At 33.4% G+C, this 25,234-nt stretch overlaps 1 protein-coding gene across 1 annotated transcript in view; it reads right to left on the reverse strand.

Moving 5' to 3' along the window:
- LOC143238423 (kin of IRRE-like protein 3) overlaps window positions 1-24,175 on the reverse strand; it is a 62,928-nt gene extending 38,753 nt beyond the window's left edge. The window contains exon 1 of the mRNA XM_076478647.1: window positions 24,004-24,175. The gene's annotated coding sequence lies outside the window, so the exon portion shown is untranslated. The remainder of the gene's footprint in view (window positions 1-24,003) is intronic.
- Window positions 24,176-25,234: the final 1,059 nt, after the last annotated feature.

The following is a 25,234-nucleotide window of genomic DNA, read 5'->3' on the forward strand; positions in this document are numbered from 1 at the left end:
CTTTCTGATGGCTCGGCATGGTCAAGTGAGTTTAGGCGTTTAACCTGTAGTCTGAGGGTCGCGGGTTCGAATCTCCGTCGCACCAAACATGCGTTGGGGCGTTATAATGTGACGGTCAAGCTCACTATTTGTTGGTAAAAGAGTAGCCTAAGAGTTGGCCGTGGGTGGTGATGACTAGCTGCCTTCCATCTAGTCTTATACTGCTAAATTAGGGACGGCTAGCGCAGATAGCTCTCGAGTATCTTTGCGCGAAATTCAAAAACAAACTTCTTTCTGATCCTTACAGAAACAAGACGGCCAAAGTATAATAGAGAATTTTATTTGAAAAATTTTGTTTCCACTTTACTCACTCTAAATCGACTGCCAACTGGCGCGGAACCGAGCTTTAAATACAGGACCATATTCCATGTATGGAACAAGCACAGCAGTGATTTAGCTGCGGTGTCAGCGAGCTCTTTCCCGCGAATACCAACGAAGCATGGTATCCAGAAGAACTGGATAGAAATAGATGTTTAGCAAAATGGGTCAGTTGGTTTTTGAATATTGGCGAGAACAGGACAAGAACTAACATGAAGCGATTGGAGGGCCAGTAGAAAGTTAGCAAGTAGGTATAAATAGTACAGTTCGAGAACTTCTTAGCTTCTATGTAATCCAGCGCAAGAAAAATGGCGTACATTTCGGTAGTAAAAACAGAAACTGTAGAGAGGATTCTGTGTCAATCAACGAACCACAACAAACCATGGGAGAGCCCAAAGAGTCATCTGATTTTGAACTATCCTTCCATTCCCAGTTATACGGATGATTAGAAAGATGTTCAGCAAATAAAAGACGGTACTTCCAATCGGGAGTATCCACTTTTCTCAGATGACTCAAACTAAGGTCACACTTAAAGATAAGAATAAGCCAAGTGGTTACAGCAATGTCATCCAAGAACAGGCCTAATTTCTCCACCTGCGCCTGAATATGAAGGCCAAAAGAAACAATGGGAAACTGTATGTTCTGAAAAAGCATGGTCCAGTGATAAAGGAAAACATAATCCCAGGTGGGATGTTGTGGTAAGGATCGAATTTTGAAGCATAAGTAAAGACAGGTGGACGTGTAGAGGAGGGTCATGAGACTCTGTGTACAAACTGTGGAAATGTGGAAAGCAAAGTCTCTGATGATGAACGGGGTCCAGCATCTTCAAGGACGAGGTCCAGTTTCGATCGAATAAGAGCACGATGTTTCTTTAGCATAGAACATCGATCCGCTCGTCAAGAGGAGGAAGAAAGGACAGAGAGGATGGTTAGTGTCCTTGTACACTTGACTAGTAGCTGCTTGACGTGTGGTATAAAGGTCAGCTTACCCTCAAAGATAAGTCCCAAAAAATTGCCTCAGGGACAACGGAAAGCACATCTTTACCAACATGGAGATCAGGATCGGGGTGAAAATGCCGTTGGCGGCAAATGCGCATACAAATGGTTTCAGAGAGAGAAAAGTTAAAACCGTTTGCTATGGTCCACTTTAGTAAACGATTAAGAGCAGTTGTAGGTGCCGTTCAATATATCTCATGTTCGACGACTGACACGAGATGTGGAAGTCGTTGACATAGAGTCCTTTTGCAACAGTAAGAGGGAGGATGTTCGGTGATAGCATTAATCTTTATACTGAAAAGTGTGACATTCAGTCCTGAGGGGCTTCAAGTTCCTGTAGGAAAGAACGAGAAAGTGTCGAATCCATCGAACTTGGAATCGCCTACTCATTAAAAAAGTTTAAGAAAAATAGGCGAATGGCCACACAACCTACAAAAAGGGAGATGTCACAAAATACTATACCCCCACGTCGTATCATAAGGCTTTTTAAGGTCAAAGGATACTGACAAACGATGTTGTCGTTTCAGGAAGGCTTCTCCGATTGAAGTTTCAAGTCATATCAGGTGGTTCACGGTGGAGCGCTGTCATCGGAATCCACACTGGGTGGACGAGAGGAGGTTGTTTGATTCGAGGAATCAAACAAGGTGAGCATAAACCATCCTCTATAAGGTTTTACAAAGACAATCTGTTAAAGCAACTGAACGGTAGGTTGAAGAAATCTTCCTAGGCTTAAAGAAAGGTAGGACAGTATCCTGTCGCGCATCAGGAAAAATATTCTTTTGCCGGATTCGGTTAAAAACAACTAAAATAATAGCGCGAGAAGCAGGAGAGAGATGGCGCAGCATCTCGTAGTGTATATCATCTGATCCGACCGATTTACTGCCAAACCGATAAAGAGTAAGCTTGAGTTTCACCAGTGTAAAGGGGCGATTATAGTCATAGAGACGATGGCTCTGCCTGAGTCTTGATGTACAAGATGGTGGAGAATGAAGCAGAAGTGCTAGATACCCTGCAAAATCATTTGTCGAGAGTATCGACTATGCTCTGGGCATCAGCAGCTTCCTGGCCATCAGAGAGCAAGATCGAAAGGAGTACAGAATTATATTACCCATTGACATTTCGAATCCTAGCCCATATTACTTTGAAACTGGTGGTAGAAAAGATGCTGGTGGTGAATTTAATCTAAGATTCCTTCTGACTTTGATATTTTACCTGCCGAGCATGTGTACAGGTCCACTGAAAAGCGATGCAGCTCAAAATTGTGGGATACTTAAGAAAGGCATGCAAGGCCCGTTTTTGAACCTTCATTGTCATGTGGCAGGTAGAATTCCACCACTGACTGGGATACCGTGGAAAACGTGTGGAGATTCTAGAAATACATTGAGTAGCTGCTTGTATAATACAGTCAGTCACTGCTGACGCACGGTCGTCTATCAATGGCTTACAGACAAGGGAAGGATTACGATTCTCCAGAGAAGTGAAAGGGGGCCATTTGGCTTGATCCAAATTCCACCGGGTCACGTGAGTAAGTTGGCATCGGCCACGGCCAGTCTCTCTCAAAATAGCAGAAAAATTATCACTGTACCCTGGGTTATTGTCAACCCTCCATGAGAAGTGTGAGAATAGTTGAGGGGAGCAAATTGAGAGATTAATAACAATAAAAGATTGACTAGATGCATTAAAATAAATATCAGAACCAGTATCGAAGAAAGATTATAATCTGAGAGCATATGCTCTACGGAGCGATGCCTCTCATCAATATCAGTACTTCCCCAGAGGGGATTAAGTCCATTAAAGTTCCCAGGATTAAAAAGGAAGACAACAACTGTTCAACGAGAGCATCAATATCTGATTGATCACAGGTCTTTCTAAGAGACAGGTAGAGAGAACAAACAGTAATGGTACGATCCAAGGAAACACGGATGGCTACGGCCTCCAGGGGTGTGTCAAGTGGCAAAGACAGGGTGAGCACATGCTAAGCAAGCAGCAGTGCCACCCTTCCAAGCACTAGTCCGTCACACAACCTGTCATTTTTGTATAAAGAAAACTGCAAAAAGGTGGCTGTATTTAGTCTTCAATTTTGCACAAATCTACACGACGGCTATCTGCGCTAGGCATTTCTAATTTAGCAGTGAAAGATTAGCTAATCATCACGACTCATCACCAATTCTCGGGCTTGTCTTTTACCAACGAATAATGGATTGGCCTTCACATTATAAATACCCAACGGCTGAGAGGACGAACATGTTTGATAAAAAGGTGATTTGAACCCGAGACTCTCAGATTATGAGTCAAGCTCTCGAATTACCTGGCCATCACGAGCATGATGTTTAGGTACTAAGTGTATTAAGTACCTTTCCATTAATATTACCTGAGGTCGTTCTACTCATATTAACGGTGGTAGAGGATTGTACTTTTATCTTAAATTATGAGGTAGTATATAGAATTATTATCGGCCAGCTTTGCGTCTGATAAACTTTTCATCAGATTGGCGTAAACTGACTAAAGAAAAAAATAGAACGTTCACCGTGTTCAAAATAATGAAAAATTGTACCTGTTTTTATGTTTGGTTTAAGGAATGCAGCTGAAATTTGCTGTTTAAAGTATATCTTAAAACTTTTTTCATTGTTACAGAAAGAATGAAGTTTGAAAATATAATGTCAAAAACATTTTTTCGTATATATATGTATATATATGTATAACAGTATAATTTGTGCTACATATTGATATAATAATTTAGATTTCTGTTACAAATGTCTCTTTTACAGAGGACTGACTTTTTGATAAAGTATTTTCATGTAATATTTCATATTGCAAACTCATTGAAGCAAAACAACTAGTGCCAATCGTTGGTACAGCGGTTAAGTCCACGAATTTACAACGCTAAAATCAGGGGTTCGAACACCCTCGGTGAACTCAGTAGATTACGCTGTGTGGCTTTGCTATAAGAAAAACACACACATAACAACTAGAATTTCACATTTTTTACACTGATCATCTGAAGTGAAAAATATAAAACGATGGGTTCGAAAATCTAAGATGAGTTATACAGAAACTGCTGATTTATTTATGCAAATAAGGATAGAGTAAAATCCATTAACAAGACGTTTACCTATGACAACTGGTCTATCAGACGTTATTAAAATTCTTATATTCTCTAACATTTACATCATTTTCCTAGAAACGTCTAAGATATATTATTGCGATGATAACAAGGTGGTATAAATGATGTAATAATTATATGGTTACCACCAGTAATAATTGTGTGGTTACCACCAGTAATAATTGTATGGTTACCACCAGTAATAATTGTATGGTTACCATCTGTCGTTGTGTGAACGTAAAAATTCAAAGCTGATGTTAATAAATGCACATTGATATTACAGAATAAACCAAGATAAAAGTGTGCTGAACTGACAAGGATGAATCTGAATATTTAAACATAAGTTGTCTTTTGCTAATAAAGTAAAAAAAAAAAATCAGAGAAAAAAAATCCAGATAATACAATTCAAGGGCTTTTATAAATCATAAACAAAATATTTAAAAAAATACTTAAGTTAAACATTTGGGCGTTACGACCCTGTTTATTAGTTCAAAATTCTATCCATACGAACCTGTGAAGTAAAAATCAAGACGTGGTAATATAATATGCTAAAGCATTACACGTAATTAATATATTTGCTCTAAATTCCGCCATGGCTTAATAATTAACTTTTCCAAAAAAAGTCCAATATTCGAGTTGTTAACCTGCATACCTTCAGACTTATATGTAGAATCTACTTAGAAATTTGTAAAATGTGTTATTAGGGTGAATTTATTGTTCGCGCTGGATATTCGAAGTTCTTTAAGTAAAGTAAACACACGCTTTTGGAGGTGTCACGTTCATAGTGATTACGTGACAATGATGATAAGAGATCTTTTTAAATAGTTCTTTCAAGCGAACATATGAGGTCCTCTGTTGGTACTCTCGTCCGACTTGAAAGTTGATGTACCAATTTAAAACAGTTGTTAATGGATATAAAAACAGTGTATATTATGACAAAATACAATTTTAATTAGAAATTATCACAATTTCATTATTATTGTGAGTATTATAAAATGTCTAATTAATTTGTAGACGGTGTTAAAATTTATTTGCTTTTGTGATACCGAAAAGAAATTGTCAATAATAAAAAAAAAACATTTTAATAAGTCTGCATTTGGTGCATCGAGACTTACTGTTTCATTAAATCGATATTATTTTGTAGCCTGTTTCGCTTTCACTGTCCATCCGGCTTTTAAAAATACACATTTTCGTACGCTTGGCTTAAGGATTTTGTTTTCCACATCATCACACTGTAGTTGCTTAATTACGCGAAATTCAGAATATCTTCACACTCATTATTACGCTAAGTGTCTTTTTCATGAAAACTGTTGTTGCTTCTGAAAGCTTAAAATAATGTGAGTTAAGTCGTGCGAAATAGAATGTGCAATTGTTGCGCTAACATTTAATATAAACAATAATCAATATAAAATATTTTATTCTGTACTAGTTTTTATTGCCTACCTATAAATAAGTGATTTATCGATAAATTATAGTCATCCACGTTGTGCTAACCAAAACTTTTGTAACGGCATTACGTGAGGCCAGTATTATCTTATAGGTACCTCATTTGTTTCTCCGATACAAATGAAAGTTTCGAAAATGAATTAATAACAGTACTCAGCGAAACGAAGCTCCGTGTAGTTGCTTGTCATGCGAAAGGGCCTCAGTTTCTTCGCAAGAGTTGTGTAATCTATAATAGGGCACTATAATCACGACATGCATGACTTCGATCAGGCAGAAATCGTGTTTACCGGATGGAATGAAACCTTTTAGTACTAAATTAGTTGTTATCTGTAGACGAGAGTATGAGTTTTAGTGGATGATAATTTGCAGCGTATGTATTCTCTTGATGGTGTGACGTAATACGTCTGCACATAATTTCAAATATGCCGCCAATAGTGTTATGAACTACCATGAACATATAATTTTGGAAATACGAGATACTTGGCTCTGAAAGAATCAAGAAACCCACCGTCAATTATTATTGTTCAAGTCCTTAAAAACAATAATATGGATTAACTCAGCTTATTACTTTTGTGAACATGTTCAAGTTGTAACATTTTTAACATAGTTGTCAGTAATACACAGTTTTGAAATCTTACATGAAGTAGAATTTACTTGAAATAAAACTAGGAAATTTCTAAGACAAAGAAGCCAAGATACAAAACGTTATTTTTACTTGTGTTAATAAATGAAAGTTTTAATTATTCTCATTTGAACTTGTAAAAAATGAAACTAAAAACGAATTGAAATACGTTTACTGATCTGGTTCAAACCATTTTGTACAACGTATTGCTTCATAGTTCATCCCTCGAAAGTGTTACATGTTAGTACAGTGTTTATCTTAAGAAGTTTTTGTATATATACGGAGGTTGAGTATGCTAAAATAATGTTGAAGCTTCACCACGAACCGTCATGTTCTACCTGACAATCACGAATCTTGAAAATAACCCTGCTGAGTATTTCTACTGCAAATGAATCCGTTTTAAGGCTGTGATATCCACACCGCATCACTTGGAGGACGGTGGTTTACCAGCGACCGTTGCAACAATCCATTTGCACAAAAATCCATAGGTTATTCGTTCAGTGTTTTGACAAGTATATCTTTGTGTGGGGTAGCATGAATATCCATTTTACACTCCAGATGCTTGAAGTATATGACAGTTGAATGGATACGTCATACAAGCAGCTTCTACACACGTTAATCATGTAATTTTATCAGATGAAGATACTTGATTATGTTGCGTACTGTTGCCTTTGACACGTTGGCGGATTTCGTCATTGACATTTGTGTTCTTGAGTTCTCACGTGTTACAAGACAGCACTTTGGCTATAGTGGTGTGGTTATCACTCTTTATATGTCTCTTTCTACGTGTTACTAGCGCCACAAGGTGATTCTGGTTTTGAGAAAGGTATGTGACATTAATTCTGACGAAATATATTCATACAATCAGATCGTAAACATGTATTGAAGAAGGATTTAAAATTTCCTTGTACATAATGTAGACATATCTGATGTGGAGTCACGTGAATTGCTGAATTGCATATTAAAAATCATTTTAATATAATACATCCGACCTTCTGCAATATATAGTAAAATGTAATTATGGTGAAAAAATTATTATGCTTGGCGAAAAACAGGCGAACAATGACGTGATTTTTAGTTCATTCTCGATTTTTATATTACAACCGTTAACAGAACAGATGGAAGACATGTTAATGAATGACTGCCAATTTTTTATCTTTATTTCGTTCCAGACCATTTGAAATATTTATAAAGTTGTTGAGAACCCAAAAAATACAGGGTAAGTTTGCAATGGCTTGTAACGTCTAGTTTGGACTATTGTTGCAAATGAAAAGAAATGTGAAATAACGTTTTGAAATGCAAAGTAAACTGCTTAAAAACATTTATTGGTAAGCATTGTTTACAGTTTAAGAAACTCTTAACTAAGCCGAACGTAGCTAAAAGAATAAGAAACCAACTTGTACTAAATTAGAACTTCAGTTATCAAGTTTAGTGACCAAAGGTTTAAAGAAATGGAAAAGGGCATGTGGAAGTCGATTATAAAAGAGCTTGTATGAAATTATTATTATTCTTTTATCTTACCATACGTACTTTTATGTGAAAATAATAAAACGGAATATACTATTAATTACCAGTGAGTTCAGTTTATAAGCATATATTATTTCTGTTTCATAAAAAAACAATTTATTTCCTTATCACTAGGTGACAACACAAGTTATTCTTATATAACAATCGTTTGTGACTTCATAAATAAACATGACATCTGCCAAAGCAAGTTTAGTAACAAAAAATAAATAATAATCTAAATTAATATTTAATGTATCAAGGAGATGAATGTTGCAAGTAACTGATAGATATGTATACATATTATTGTTGTCTAAGTTTAAAGAACGCTGGTTTATTAGCTTTCAAAATAATACATTTTATAGCAGTGTTCTTTTCTTTAAAACTTAGCTGCCCTGTCCAACTAAGGTCACATTGGTCTTATCTATATTTTCCTTCACCTTTTTCATCTTCTAGTTTGTTATTGTACAGATTTTCATACACAAATTTGTCCTTTTTCTTCTGCTCTTGAGCATCCAGTCCACCAATCTTTCTAACATATTTTTCTTGTTGAGTATCTTCTTAACCTGTACGTTATGTTACTTCCTGCTGACGATCCTAAACATGTTGACTGCCTGCTGATGGACCTTCTTCATTATATTTACCCTGTTGATTTACTTACAGACACCGTTCCCAATGTAGGTCTCGCCCGATAACCAGTTAAAGAGATCGACTCGGAACCTGAGGGTCGTAAGCTTGAATCCCAATTCCACTGAACATGCTCACCCATTCAACTGTGTGGTCAGTATAATGTGAAGGTCAATCCCACTTTTTGTTGATAAAACAGTAGCCGAAGAGTTGGCTGTTGGTGGTGATGATTAGCTTCTTCTTTCTAGTTTTTATCTGCTAAATTAGAAATGATTAGCACAGATAGCACTTATGTGCAAACTTTAAACCAAACTCGACATACTCTTAGCTCAGACTACTCACACCTCACTATTTCAGACTTTGTCCCCTAACTCTACGCGGAATACATTCTTACCTTTCGATCTTCAATGTTTACATCCTCTTATTAATCCATTTTTTTGTTTTCTATGCTTTTCTTGTGACATTTTCTGGGGTAGAGAGTGCATAACCCTCTAGTAGCCTGCAAGATCTTGACTAGAATTAAATACTATTTTTCACTCTTTTTTCCTTCAAACTTTCAGTAGTGACGAGCGTAGCAGCTATCTGTATATACCTGATATCATACTTAATAGCCTAGGATCTGTATGATGCCATCTATATTAATGTACATTTGTTGGAGATGATTCTATGAGCATGCGGTAAATTGGAATGTATCTAAAGTTAGAGAAACTTGGTAAATTTATATTATATTAATAATATATATATATATATTACCATTGAATTATAAAAAAATCTATATCAATGATATTTTAAAAAAAAGAGGTGAAAGAATAAAATCAATTTTCCAAAACCTAAGTATGATGTAGGGATGACAATGCCAAGAAACACAGGAACAATATACACAAAACCACAGAAAAATTCATACATAAGTAGTCAGCAAGTACCAAGTACATTTTATAAACCTTGAGCCACTTTACAAAACTTTTCAGTTTAAATACTTTTATTCTTAGCTGAACTCGCTCTCCGCTAGCACAACGGCAAGTATATAGGTTTACAACGCTACAATTAGCGATTTGATTTCCAGCGGTGGGCTCGGCAGATAGCCTGATGTGGCTTTGTTATAAGAACACACACACATTAACCTGAATTCATGAAAGTAACAATAATTCAATATTTAGTTGCAGATAAAAGTTATTCTTGAAAATAGTTAGCTACTTATTTAGTTATTTTTTATGATTTTGTTTCTGTACTTTTTCATAACCATATCTACATTGTACTTCCTTTTTACATTTTTTTATTATTTATTACAATCGTACTCTGCGACATGGTACAACAAAATTCATTGCAATATTTCAATACACTTTATAATGGGAGAGATGTCATCAAAATTTCTGTTTCTATTACCAGGCTCATTTCATACAATTTGTAGCTTATTTCTAATAAATTTAATATTATGAAATGTATCGTAGTTACATTACATATGAAATTAATCTCCGCCAGTGATGTCAATACTTACTACACTTAGATAGTAAAGAATGTATGCGAATACGCCTGTCTCCAATTATTTTTAAGCTGTTTTATAATTTAACAACATGGTAAGTATTGTAACAATCGTTATGTAATTTTTATATTTAATGTTTATAATTTGGGTGTAAAACTTAAACGGTATCTTATGAGCATGTGTAAGCTAAATGGCTGGGTGAGAGACCTCTGATATTCATGTATAGCTCCTTTTATTTTGAAATACTGGCCAGAGGGAAATACCCAATTAACTAGAAACAACCTCTGTCACAAAAGTTTTCCTGATTTTTTTAAAAACGAGTATAACTATTGATTGTTACTCTCATAACATAGTCACAATTGAAGTGCGGAGCGCCTTCAGTGGCATTATGTCTCGAACTCTGAACTATTCAATACGCCGCTTTATACTGTACCCTATGCAGCACATCTATGATTTATTAATAAGTCGTTCCGTAACGAAAATAAACGCCTTTATCTAATTTATAAAATATAGATCTTAATTGCCACTGCATATTAACATGCATTGAGTTGTCTTTATTTTACTTGTTTTTACTCTATATTTTGTGCAACACAGGGTCTGAAATTGACAATTGTTAAATAGAAAGAGATACGGTAATAACAGTTCCTATCACAGTGAAAGAATTGTGTTGACAAGTTTCTATAATTATTAAGACATAATTACCAAAAATATATATATCAAACTGTGCTAGTAATCAGCAGAATAAGAGCGAAAATTATATAAATAATCCAACACTTACATGAGCCACTAATTAATTTGTTGGAAGGAGAAATAAATATAACATAAAATTCCGAGTAATTATTCTTCTAATGATACAGAAAGCAAACACTATTTTCACATTTTGTGTAATAATTAGTGTTTTAATAATCCACGTTTGTTCCATATTAACGCAGTTTTATTAGTTTACAGGATGCCTAAAAGATTGGAAACCACAAGTATTTCAACGAATTTTACAGAATGTGTCCCACATGCTGTATCGTAAATTGAAAGAAGTTTGGATTAACAGCGGGATTAACTCGACTTATTTGTGATTTGGTAGCATCATACTTAGTTACTTATCTGAAATTAAGAAAATCTACAAATCACCCAGAGTTGTAGTCTTTTCGGACACCCTGTAGATGTTTATCTTGAGTACTAAAAACTGAAATTATTACCACTACTATCAATAAGCTAGATAATTTTATATTAAAACACTGTTAAATTAGGGACGGCTAGCGCATATAAACATGGTGTAGCTTTATACGAAATTAAAAAACAAGCAAACCGTCATATGACTACAGCGGCTAGTTATTCGTATTGTTTGTTGTTAGTGTCATTGGATTCCTTTCACTACGGTCTGCTGGTTTGTTTTTAAGTACATAGCTACACAGTGAGCTTCTTTCGCTGCGCCCACCACGAGTATCAAAACCCGAATTTTAGCGTTTTAAACTCACTGAGGTACTGCTGAGATACCGAGGAATTTCGGTAGAGAAGTCAAGAAGTTTTTATTTGTATTTGATCTACATATCTTTCCTACTATAAGATTTTCAATAACATGAGCTTTTAGATGGTGAGAATGACAAAATTATGTCTAGTATTTTTTGTCTGCTATATGTATAGTTTAGGTATTCAAACTTTCTTCTGAAGATATACGTAGTTTTGTAACACACTTGTTTGAAAAATATAATACTGAATTCCCAAAATTACAGAACATTAACTGGAGCTTCGAGCTTTATAGGATATATATATATATGTTTTTCAAGGGAAAAACATTTATTTCTAAAGTGTAAATGCCACTAAGGAATCGATTACAACAATCTAAAGAATAACATAGAATATTATGCAGTTATATTTATTATTCTTTGTGTCCTATGTACAAAGAAAATGACCAAATCAGTAGACACTATTCATATGAAACACTACAAGGTACGGGGTTGAAATCGCGTGCAGCAAAGTGTTTTTACTCTAAGCATAGTGTGAAAATAGAAAGCGAAAAATGTATATGTTACATGCAGAGGGTGTATGGAAAGAACATATTATCAATAGAAAACGGGCGTTTTATGTCTTTCTAAAATCGCGTTTTTTGTTAGTGAAATTTTCATTGGCTGAAGAGATTTTGCTTGAATAGTTGTTTTGATGAATTAATTTATACCCATCGTTAGAGCTTAAATTTCAGTAATAATTTTTTAATGTCTGTCAATTGTTAATAATTTGTATCCGATGTCTTTTATTATGAGAAAAACAATAATTTTTATCAAATGTCACAACGAACTTGAGGTGGTTTTCTTGATAATAACGGAAAATGAAAGATTGCTGTTCTTATCATACACAATAAAATTTCGTTAAAGCCGAGGAAACTGTGGCTACTATACAATAGTTTTCGTAGCATTGTCCTAATCAAAGCGTCAAAACTCAAACGGACATTATGTGACTGCAGGAAAAATAAAACAAAGGGAAAAACATACAACGCAAAAGCACGGCACATATTATTATTGTTTCTTTTTTTTTTGTCTTTGGCAGTCCAGGACATTGGTTAACCGAAGAAGTAATCATAGCGTCATTTTGTAGACGGAAAGCGAACAAACCCTTACATTTTTGTTCATTCTAGAGCAACACATCCACGATATAGATTAAACCAATAAGGCCTGTTTGTTTCACTTAATCATGACACTGGGTAAACGTTCGCTGTCGTGTAATGACGATCCAGCCTTCACGTGGTGGAAGAGGAAATGTCTTGTTATATCGCTCATCCCATTCATTACGAAAATCCTTGACGGTAGATAGATCAGTCCGGGAAGTTGAGAGGTTGTCTCTATCGCAACTTGAAACTAACCATTTAGTTACAGTTTCCTTTCTTAAACTTTGTGAGCATGTTCTTGTGTTTGTGAACTATTATTACGACAGATCGTCCTGTGTGTTCTCCAAACGTACTGGCGAATCATTGAATACTTATTCTCAACTTGTTATTAGTTTTACATTTTATTTGATTTTAGTCTTAAAATGTTGATCTAAATGTTCCTTAAAATTCTGACATCATGGAAGAAGTTTTATTTAAAAAAAATATTAAGTTTTATCTAACTTTATTCTTTGTTGAGAGGAACTAGTAATATTTTACTAAAGAAGTTTACAATGAGGATAACATTTGGTTGTACAGCCGTGTATTGTTAAATACTAGCAAATGTACCTGTGTTACGTACAATGGGAGGATTATGAGAGTTAACAAATCATGTACATGATTAATTTATTGATTTCATAGGGAAAAGTCGTCGTTTAGTTTCATCGAAAAATTATAAGTAATATGTCATTTAAAATATCTCACTTAATATAAGTGTGTGTCTTGAAGGTATATATAAACAATGTGCGAAAAACAAATTCCTCAATTGATTGATAGAAATTGAAAACAAAATGCAAGTGTAGAAATAAAGTTTTGCCAATTATGAATATAAAGAGTGTTTTTATATTTGTCTTAAATATACAAGTAACATACATTGTAAGTATATAATAAAAGAAGAAACTGTTAAAATCTCGTCAGTACCTCTAGTGGCCAACACTATTGACGGATCTGTTTCAGTCATCACTGGAACAAAGAAATCAATGTGTTAAAAAAAACGAGTTTATTCTTCTCCTACCATGGATTATTCCTATTTCATTAAACCATATTGGATAGGCCCAAGTGCAATATCCTATGAGTAACTATAGAACAAAATTGCATGTACCAACAAAGTTCTTTCAAATTAGGATTATTGTACTATGTATTGTAAGTGTGTGAAACATGGTGTAGCTTTTGAAAATTATTATATATTAAATACCACACCTTAATTTCACACTGCTTAAGGTACTCACCTCTTTAATTTTATAACTCCGTTGACTAAACTAAGTGCAGTAAAATTTTGAACGACTTTAAATATTCTTTCCTTGTGACACTTGTGAACAGTGTTTTTATTAACAACGTACTTGTTTTTCTCTGCTTCTCTTTTGTAGTTTTATCTATTCTATGTTTTTACTTTTTAATCTTGTTCATAGTTTTAAAAGTACTGAAATTTACAACAAAATCGTTTAAAGTAGAACCAACTGTCTCTAAATATACTTAATAACTAACATAAAAAATACAGGTTTAGACTAAGAAGTGTACATAGTTAATTTTCTATCTTCTTTGTGTTTGTTTTTAAAACTGATTTTCTCTTTCTGCACATATAAACGAAACAAACCCCACTTTGAGAAAGCAAACAAAAGAATTTTTGAACATTACTGTTTTACTATTAAACCTTACGTTTGTTTGAAATTAAGCCATTTAAATGTTTTTTTGAACTGGCTGGTGACGCCACTTAAAGTGAAAACCCAGATTTAAGGACAGTATTCTCTGCAGGTTTGTAAAATCATGTTCTAGCTTTCTGAATATACGTTGTAAAACATATATTTATTATACGTTGTAGCGCCAGTGCATACAATAATTCGACGTAATGCTTACCATGGGCGCTAAAAAATTCGCGCACTAAAATGATCAGGACCGTAAATGGTGTCGAGATTACATACCAAACCAATCAGGTGTAATACTCACATTTATAAAGAAAACACATAGTTACGAATAAAACTTGAAATTGCATTGCCATAATATAGCTGTACATATCTCCTGGTTCCGGTAGCAAAATAATAAACAAGGATTCTAAATTAATGAAGGCGCATGTGCTAAACGTTTATGAACACACACACGGTTGTTGAAAGTTTAAATATTTCTGAATTATTCACGAATAATCCTCTACAAAATTAAAGACATTAAAATAAACGTTGAACAACTACAAGTTACGACAAGAGCATTTGTTTCCACACGTTACAAATATAAAGGCAATACCAATTGTTCTTATATCCAGCAATACAGTTTCACATATAATGTACGAATAAAAATATTTTAAATTCGCTTGTTATACTTATAGCTGAAATTATTTTGTTAACATGTCTTTTCAGTCATACGTAATAACTGACATAGACTGCAAAATGTGGCTTCCCTTTTAGAATAAATAATAATTAATGAACGCACTCTATGTGATCGTAAGGATCACTTGCGGAAATTAATTCTTCTGACAGAATATTTCGTATTTTCAGTAACACAGCTCTAATGGTTGATACTTACTTCCGGCAGCTAGACTTGTCAGTTATGAGGAATAACCATCAAGTTGTTACCAGTATGTCGTGTTTCTCAACTCCTCAATAATGCACGTTTTATTTACAAAGTGTTGCATTGCCTTTATTTACTAAGACAGCTCTTATATAAATGTTTGATTTTGATTGTATTTATTATTTCATTTGATCAATTACAAATTAAAGTACTCCATTCTACTTGCTAGCGTTTGTTGTGTTATAGGGGTTGTGCCTTCTGCACTGTCACAAACTGTGTATATAGATATATATATTTAATAAATTTCAGATATGATTGGGCTTGTTTTGAATTTCGCACAAAGCTATACGAAAGCTACCTGTGCTAGCCGTCCCTAATTTTGCAGTGTAAGACTAGAGGGTTTGATTTTGATCTTGAATTTCGCACAAAGTTACTCGAAATCTATCTGCGCTGCCGTCCCTAATTTAGGAGTGTAAGACTAGAGGGAAGGCAGCTAATCATAACCACTCACTGCCAACTGTTAGGTCACTCTTTTACCAACGAATAGTGGAATTGAACGTAACATTATGACGCCCCCACGGCTGAAAGAGCGAGCATGTTTGATGCGACGGGAATTCGAACTCGCAACCCTCAGATTACGAGTTGAGTGCCTTAAGCACCTGGCCATGATAGTCTTAGCTTCAGGTATGAACGCAGATTTAATAAACTAAATATAAAGCAAATATTTTATAAAAGTAATTATTCGTGATGAGTACGTGCATTGACTTATAATCATCAATACATATTCAGATTTAAACTTGTAATACTACAATGCGTAGAAGGATACAAAGGTAGATAAGTTCGTATATCGTGTATCATGCTCTAGACAGCTGTGGAAAATGTAATATTTGCTTTTAGATTCGGTAATTTATTGAAAACATAAATGCATTAATCTCTATAAAATCGTATGGGAATTGTTATAGAATAATGCTATGTCAATTTAAATATAACATAACTGAATATTTTAATATCTATTACATGCCTAATATTCCATCACTGAAGTGATCATAAATGAATAAAGTCATGAGAATTCTTAAGAGAAATATTAAGATCTTATGCACCTTTCAAAAATAACATTTTTCATTATTTTCACACATTAAATAACTTGCAAATACATTTTAAGGTTAATTTCCCAAATCTTAGTAAATTTGTTTTTTGGGTGGTAATTTAAGTATGTCTCATTATATTGTTTCTTTTTAGTTCGAAGGCAGATATCTAACACTTTAGAAAGACAAATTTATAATAGCTTTTAAATCCAAATTATTCTGTACAAAGTGTGATAATTTTAATTTTGTGTCAGATGAAGCGTAAAAAATGATAGAATTATGGAACAATTTATAATACGTTTGATGCACTGTTAGTTGTTACTATATAGCAAGACATTCAAGTATTTTATAGGCTATTTCCAGGTTTTGAGATTTAAACAAATATGCGGTATGGAAATAGAGAAACAAATATGGTTGTTTTCATAGCTAGTTCATTACGATCGATAGTCACTTGTGGGTAGTCAATAGCTATAAAAATTGATAAAGTCGTTTTTGAATAGTTGTTTATTTCTTTGTGCAGTGGTGCACAGTTGGCTACCCGCACTTTATCCACTCCAAGGAATCGAATTCTGAATTTTGTCGTTGTAAGTCCGAAAAATTACCGGGGACTTATTATAAGTAATACCAGTGACGTTATACATGCAAATAAACAATATATTTAATGAGAAAACATATCAGCAATCAATCTCCTGTATCACATGCTGTTATCACAACACTAAGGGTATGTGCTATGTTTTTACAGAACAAAGAAACACAGTAAAACACTGACATCATGAGTTAATTACTTGTGATTTTTATTTGTTCTGTTTTTGTTAAATCTACTGATTAGTAGAATAGATGATAAGCCATTAACATGTAACAATATCTAATAGTTTCAAATTAATTAAATTTATGTAGAAACGAATTTGGGGGTTATCTGAATTTGCTACATTATAATAAATAAAAACAAGCATTGATGTTTATATCTATTTATTAGGAAGAAACAGGAGAAACCTAGCAATGGCTGTTTTAAAAACGAATTTTAAGTATTTCGCAGAGATCTGTCTTTTTTAATTTCTGAATATTTTACTACACAAACACCAAATATATTGTTACTCTAAATTCGAAACGTTTGAGGCTTCGCATACTTCTATTCTGGCAATTGCATATAAATTACTCATTCTTTGAAGCTGAAAAATCCTTTTCATGCGTTACAATTTCCTCAGTTTATATCAGCGATGGTTCACATTTTGTAATGCAAATGGTTCAATGAAAAGCACTTTATTTAGTTTAATAAAACTTGAGTTTTTCCATTAACAAAACACATATTCGTTTATAAAAGAAACAACTTACAATTTACTTCCATTAGAATAAAATAAAATGCACTGATATACAAAATATTATATAAGACATTTTCACACTTGTTGAGAACAACTAATCTTTATATCAGCAGATAAGCAAAAGATAGATAATTGCATTTTTTGTTTTACAATTAACAAATTTCTTAGAACTTATCCAGATTTTTTGCTCACACTGCCATCCAAAATGTGGGGTCTGGCATGGTCAAGCGTGTTAGGGCGTTCGACTCGTAATTCAAGGGTCCCGGGTTCAAATCCTGGTGGCATCAAACATGCTTGCCCTTTCAGCCGTGGGGGCGTTATAATGTTACGGTCAATCCCAATATTCCTTGGTAAAAGAGTAGCCCAAGACTTGGCGGTGGGTGGTGATGACTAGCTGCCTTTCCTCTATTCTTACACTGCTAAATTAGGGACGGCAAGCACAGATAGCCCTCATGTAGCTTTGTGCGAAATTCAAAACAAACAAACAAACCAAAATGTGACATCTCCAACGGTTCAGTTATTTGAGAACTCCCCTATACCTGTTGTTGAAATTTGAGATTGAAGACTTATGACACTAAAATCCTGCATTCGAACCTCAGAAAAGATAATTTTGAGCTTACAACAAAATAAGCATCTTGGGAACATAACCGATATATAAATATTTTGCTTATTTTAGAGAAGATAATGTGTTCTGCTGTGCTTGTATTAGAGAAAAGCCACTTTAGACTATCTATTGCGTTCACCGTGGGGAATCAAACACCAAATCGCAGTGTTGTAATTACTTAGACTTGCCGCTGTCCCCCGATGGTATAATATGTTCTGTTTAAATATTATTTCAGAATTTTTTTCGTATATATGTAACTATCTTCGGAAATTTAATTGGAAGAAAACGTAAATATATATATATATTGTTTAGTTGATAGTAAAAGTATATAGTTTAGTTTTGTACATATAACACACGTGTAATATATCTCAGAAGAGATTACATAATAGCGTTATTTTGGGCTGAACTTTATAGTTATTTTTGGAAGCTCATGGACTAATGTACCGGTAATTTATGAGCGTATAAACATTTCTAAAGTTTTAATAACATTTCTTACTCATTTGTGAAATATATAGAATGTGCTTGAAATTTTAAATTATATAGTTAAAGGTGATTAGATTCAGGGTTTTATTTAATTATTACCCACATTTGTAATGCTAATTAAAACTAATTTAACGTTATATTGTTTGTCATGTGAACGTTGGGAACTGAAAAAAAAAAAAGTGAAATTTGTATAAGGATATTAATAGACATAACTTTTAATTTTTCGTTTAAAGAAAGTTTTAGCCTTCTGATAAAAGTATTTAACTTTTGTTTCATGTTATCAATAACGGTAGTGGCAAATGATTAAGTTGGGAAGATGGCTTATTTTGAACTTAAGACAGAGGCAGTTGCAAGAAATTTATATCCAATATCATGCTTAAGGCAAACCACATGTATTACACCTATAACGTAACTATCTCCATGTTTTATAATAAGTTCCTTTATTGTAGTCAATCAAGGATCTTACAATAATACTAGATTCCAAACCTTTAATTTAAATTCTCATAAATCACATTTTGCAGTTTATTAAAAAATTTTTTTTTTTTCTGTCACTTTAGTAAATTGATTTATTCTTGTGACTTAATTAGATATTGTAATCCACAGCTTGAATCATTTGTATACTTTGTGGCATCTATTATGCGACTTATTGTTCTGTGTCGTGATTTCGTATTATGTATACAAAATACTCTGGATTTTAAACCAGCGACTGTATTCTGCCGCTTATACTAATATCACTATTATAAATAAACCAAACTATTCAAATACTTCACTGAATATGATCGTTGGATCCAAGACAATGTTTAAACAGAATAAAGACGCAAAGATCCACTAAAGTTGTATCTAGGACAAATGGTGAATGTATCTGGAAAAGGGCTGAAGATGGAGAATTGACAGTTAAAGCTGTATCGGTAATGAAGTGAAAGTGGAAAATTGACAGTTACATGTTTTGAATAGGTTTGCTGTGATTCTAGCGTGTAAAGAAATCTTTCTAATCAAAACAGTTACCGGTATCGAGAAGCAGTTAGATACATATAAAGATTTGGTAACATCAAATCTTGGTTATATTATGATGTTATTAGCCCCAGAAGATACCTTAAACCTCATTACAATTGTCTTTTGGGTCGTTGGGTTTTCTTTCGTGTTCACATTACTCCAGGTTGGCTTTGGGTGCGTTTTATTGTATTTTTGTAGCTATTATTCCCTTAAGGTTTTGTTGTGTCCGGATTTAATTAAGGATACTTAAAAAGATTTTAAACTTTAGAATACTGTGTTATTTTGTTCTGCATCACTTAGTATTAGCAACTTCGCTATATGAATATCCATCTTCCAAAAGTGTTGTCACATTACTCTATACATAAGGTTATCCTGTTGACACTGTGCTGCCGAAAGGTGCTTTGTAGTTCATCATGAGTTAAATATCTATATGTTAAATATGCCACTGACAGTACCTCACATCTGTGACGAGCACCACTACGTTAGCACAAGCTATTTTAAAGTACAAGTAACTCTTAGTATGCCATGTTATTAATACCCGTGATTTAATTAACTTTTTGTTCACTCAACTTATATTTTAATTTATTTTTCACTCTTGATTTAATCTAGTATGTTTTAAACATGATTTTCTTTGTAATTCATATCTTAATTTTTTCCCGCTTACAATATTAACTTTGCCCGGGAACATAAGGCGTATACAATTAATCCCGCATAGACATATTATTTTAATTAGGCAAGATAGCACCAGTGAACCAGAGTAAACGTTTCATAGCATACTGTTCCACCTTTTTATTGGAATTGAAAAAAATAATAATAATGAACACAAATCTTATTTCATTTAAGTCATTTCATGCCAGCGTTTTTAATTAAATAAAAAGTTCATGATACAGGTATCAACGTGTTATCTCGGACTTAAGTTTGGTTAGTTTCATCTGTCTTACTAATTTTTCCAACAAACACAAGAAAAAACACAACTTAAATGAAAAAGCTTTATATTATCTTTGCTAATGCAGTTCGTTTGAAGGTAAAAAGTCCTAAGCTTTAACAAATTTAACTTACTTTTTATTACATTTTTAGTTAAACTCCCTGTAATAAACGTGACTAGTCCTCCACTAGTACAGCGGAAATTCTATGAATTTACAACGCTAAAATCAGGGGTTTGATTCTCCTCGGTGAACTCAGCAGATAGCTCGATGTGGCTTTACTATATGAAAACACACACTCACACAAACGTGACTATTGATCAGGTATACCAAAGTATAATACTCAATGAAAAAATTATAAATAGTTCTGTGCTTGTCAAGCCGGAAATTTATATTTGTTTGACTCATCGTCTGCCTTATTTTGAACGGACAAGGCAGTCAACAGTGGGATACTGCTCTGAGATCATATAGTAAGTTTGACTTTCACTCTTTCCACATATCCACGGCCCTAAGTGTTGAAAATGTTTTTGGTAAAGGGTGCGTACCATTAGCCCCCAACGACACAGCGGTTTGTATGTGGATTTACAACGCTAGAAACCGTTTTTTTTTTATACCTGTGGTGGGCAGAGCACAGATAGCCCAGCTTGTAGCTTCGTGCTTAACTTCAAACAAACAAAGTGAACCATGAATCTTAGATGTACAATCCGGACAGGCTAACTACCATAACTTACTTGGCCTTCATATTTATTTACATTCATAATGTTTCAATAACATTTATTTTTTTAAACTATTTTATATGGGTATGCATTTCCAAGATTTTCTGTGTTTATACATAAAAACACAAACAATCGTGCACTAGTGTTGAACAAGTCTTCTGTAATAAACTTACAACAAAATACAACAGTTTACTTTTAGGTTTAACTGGAGTGGTTTTCTCTGTATCTAATATTCCTTTGTATTATCTTTACCCCATCTAGTGATGGCAACATAAATTCATTTTATGTTTATTTAAACAAAATAGGAAACAATTACGTGACAGTTATTTGTAACTATTTGGCCTCAGCTGACATTCTTGTTCCCGGGTTTCTAATGATGATGTACCACAATCACAAGATAAGAACTCTATAATACATCATCCATTTCTTATGGTTTGGTAAGTTTTCTTAAAACCATTGGAAACCTAAACTAGTGTCAGACGACTCACCTCTATCGAGGAACCGTAAACTCCCAATTAAAAACTAATTGCAATTTAAAATAATTTCACTACAATTTTTTCTAAGTGAAATAAATACGTCTGAAAGAAACTACTGTCTTCCATGTTTTATTTATTTATCGCATTAAAACAATAACTAAAAAATATATAAAATGAAAATTTACCATTCAGATTAGTTAATATATGCATTTGTCTTGAATAGGTATTTCATTTCAAAATTTAAAGCTGAGTACTGAAATATCTATACACTGAGCTGTTTCAACCAATAACTAAAATATAATATCAGTATTCTAAAAATTATCATTTCTATTTACCTAACCAAGAACGTTGGTGTACATTGTATTTACGTTCAGTGAGCTTTCTGCTTAGATTCTTATATGGACTTCTGTTCTTATCACTTTATATGAGAGCTATACAATTCTGCCGATATCAGGAGTGTCTTCTCTCTGTTTTTAGTGCACTGTTTCAAAATATAAAGAAGATAAGTAAAGATAAGCTCGATTTTAATAAGCAGCAAGAACTTTCTCAATTTTCTGAATATATATTTATATTCTTTCTACTTTTTGTTAAATACTCTGAATTTTAAGTTGCTATGCAAGAGGTGGAAGTGGACACAAGCTATGTGTATCACGTTTGTTGTATTAATGTCAATCACGTAACGGCCTAAACATTTGATGATATATCAAGATGTGGAAAGGGGATAATCACGAAACGAAAGTCTTCTGGTTTATTAGATTGTTTTCTGAAAGTATAGATGCTTTACGTGTGTCAACAATTTCAGTGGTTTAGAAACAGAATATAAACAAGTGACGTGTTAGTTTAGTCTGTCTGAACTCTTTAGTATTCAAGAAAATTATAGAGTCGTTTTTATAACGTGATGAGAGAGCTATGACTGTTTTATATCATGACTTGAATTTGAGCAATGGTTCTCTTATTTATATATGTATAAGTTTATCGCTGTTCTTCAGAAAAGAAAGATAATGCCAAGATAATGTTATGGTAATTTAGTATCTGTTAAAAATAAGAATATTTCAGCATTATGTGCATTGTCTCAAAATTCTGTAAATATCTCAACTGAAAACGAATTCTTCCTTCTCCTTAAAGTATTTTTATTTTTTGTAATATGGACGAACTTCTCATCAGGATATTTGTAGTAAGGAAAAATGGAATCGCTGAAACGTTTACGAAACACATGCCACACAAAAATAACGTTTTTAATATTAAAGTGCATATTATCTCTTTTCATACAGATATTTACTTTTCCTTTCATAATTTTGTGAAAAGCTGCACAAGGAACATGTGCGCCTCGCCGTTTTTAGTTTTGAATTAAGATAAGAGGGAACGCAACTAGTAAAAGACATCAAACACCGTATCTTGAGCTGCCCTTATCTGACTTAATAGTGGGATACTACCGTTACTCTTAAAAAGAGGGCGAGGCCCCAAAACACGTTTTTAGGGACAAAAGGCAGCAAACGATGAATCATAAGTTTTATAATTCGTGCATTCTAACCACTAGCTCACCAAGACCAGTTCTACATATTCGTACAAAACAAGTAATGCTTAAAATAAAGTAAGTACTTTTAGAAACTTCAAATCAATCGTGAAACAAAACCACTTAAATAAAAAGAATATAATATTTATATTGGTGTAAACTTCTTATGAGACGCATTATCATTATGTCCATGTGCCATCCTTTTGTCTCATGGCATTCAGTCATAGAACAGGTTATCAACGTAAGATAAAACTTACAACTATTCTCTAATTGTGATCAGTAACTGGAAGATATGTTTTCAGATATTATAAATTATTTGAAACTTTTTTTTATTCTTGCACTATTATATTATTATAAAGTAAGCACCTATCTATATAGAACAACTGTCACAGTAACAGTTTATTCGTTTACATGTTTGATGCACATATCATAGTTCTTTGATGAACACTTGTCTTCTTCGTCAATGCGTGTAAAATATGTTCCATACCAGTTTTCATGTCGATTATTCATTACTTTTTAAGATATTTTAGAACATTCAAAATTTTAATATTCTGCTTCTAGCGTTTGCGACGGAATATAAATGAAACCTATTGCCTAAAGTAAAACAAAAAGTAGGTGAAAATTTACCTGAAACAAATGAACCACTAGAGGGTAGCTTATCGTTAGTCCGACATAGATTGAAAGATACAATCTTATGCAATTATTCGGTCCACTTCCTCAAGCACTGGACTAGCAAGCAACATAGTGAGTGACCTTATACACGAAGTAGAAGAAACATAGCTGGCTGTGGTTCGTTTGCGCTCTTGAGTTTATCCGATGAAATCATGCACTGTTCAACTAGCGTCAAAACTGATGTTCAGCACTCTATTTTGAAGCGCCATCTATTGGGTTATGTATCAGCTCTGGTACAGTTTTATTGTGTTTGTAAGCTCTATTCACTGATTTTAATATCAGCTGTTTTAAAATCGACTTTTCATGAACTTATTAGCTAAATTATTGAACGCCTATAAATCGAAGTAATGATATATCTGGAAATATGTCTGAAAGTCCTAGATGCGAGCTTAGGAGATATATATGAACATTTCCTAATCTGTACAAACAGCTAACCTTTGGTATTAATCAGTTCAAGAGGGTTTGGGCTAATGATTATAACTTCAACAAAATCACAAAACTGTTGTTTTAATTGTTTTATTTCGTTACATGTAATTCCATCTGCTTAATGACACTGAGTGTCTTCAAACTATATCATAAATTACTCCTAACGCAACAGTTATGATTGTTATATATGTGAATTGTTTTGTTTACATTATGAAATACATACTTATTATTCTCACATATTAATATTTTAAGGCCCATAAATATAATATAATAGTTAATCATAAAGACGTAATTTCAGGAAACTGTTTGTATTATTTTTTCTTATAGCTAAGATACTAATATATATAAAATTAAGAAACATAAAATACTTGGTGCAATCCGTGTGTGTCATCAAAAACACATTTATAAGTATTTTAAACTTGAGTGGAACTATATAGAAATGTGGGGTAAATGGTTAGATCAGAGACTCCTAATTTCAGGCATAACCAAAATGAGTTTAGAACTGTGAAGCCGTGGGACTGACAGGATTATAACATAATCTGAAAATGGGACCTTTTTTACAGCGTCGGTATAATGTGTCTCGAACCCTGGACTTTACGTACCTCCAATACGTTAACCTTTACATAACGTTATCCGAATGTACAGGTAATGACCAAATATGCAGTTATTCTTAAATACCCCAAAAAGGTAAATAATACTAGCATGCAAAAGTAAATTTTAAAATTCAGTAGTAAAACTACTTTTTTCCATATCACCAAAA

This window comes from Tachypleus tridentatus, chromosome 13, assembly GCF_004210375.1.
Source record: "Tachypleus tridentatus isolate NWPU-2018 chromosome 13, ASM421037v1, whole genome shotgun sequence".
NCBI lineage: Eukaryota > Metazoa > Arthropoda > Merostomata > Xiphosura > Limulidae > Tachypleus > Tachypleus tridentatus.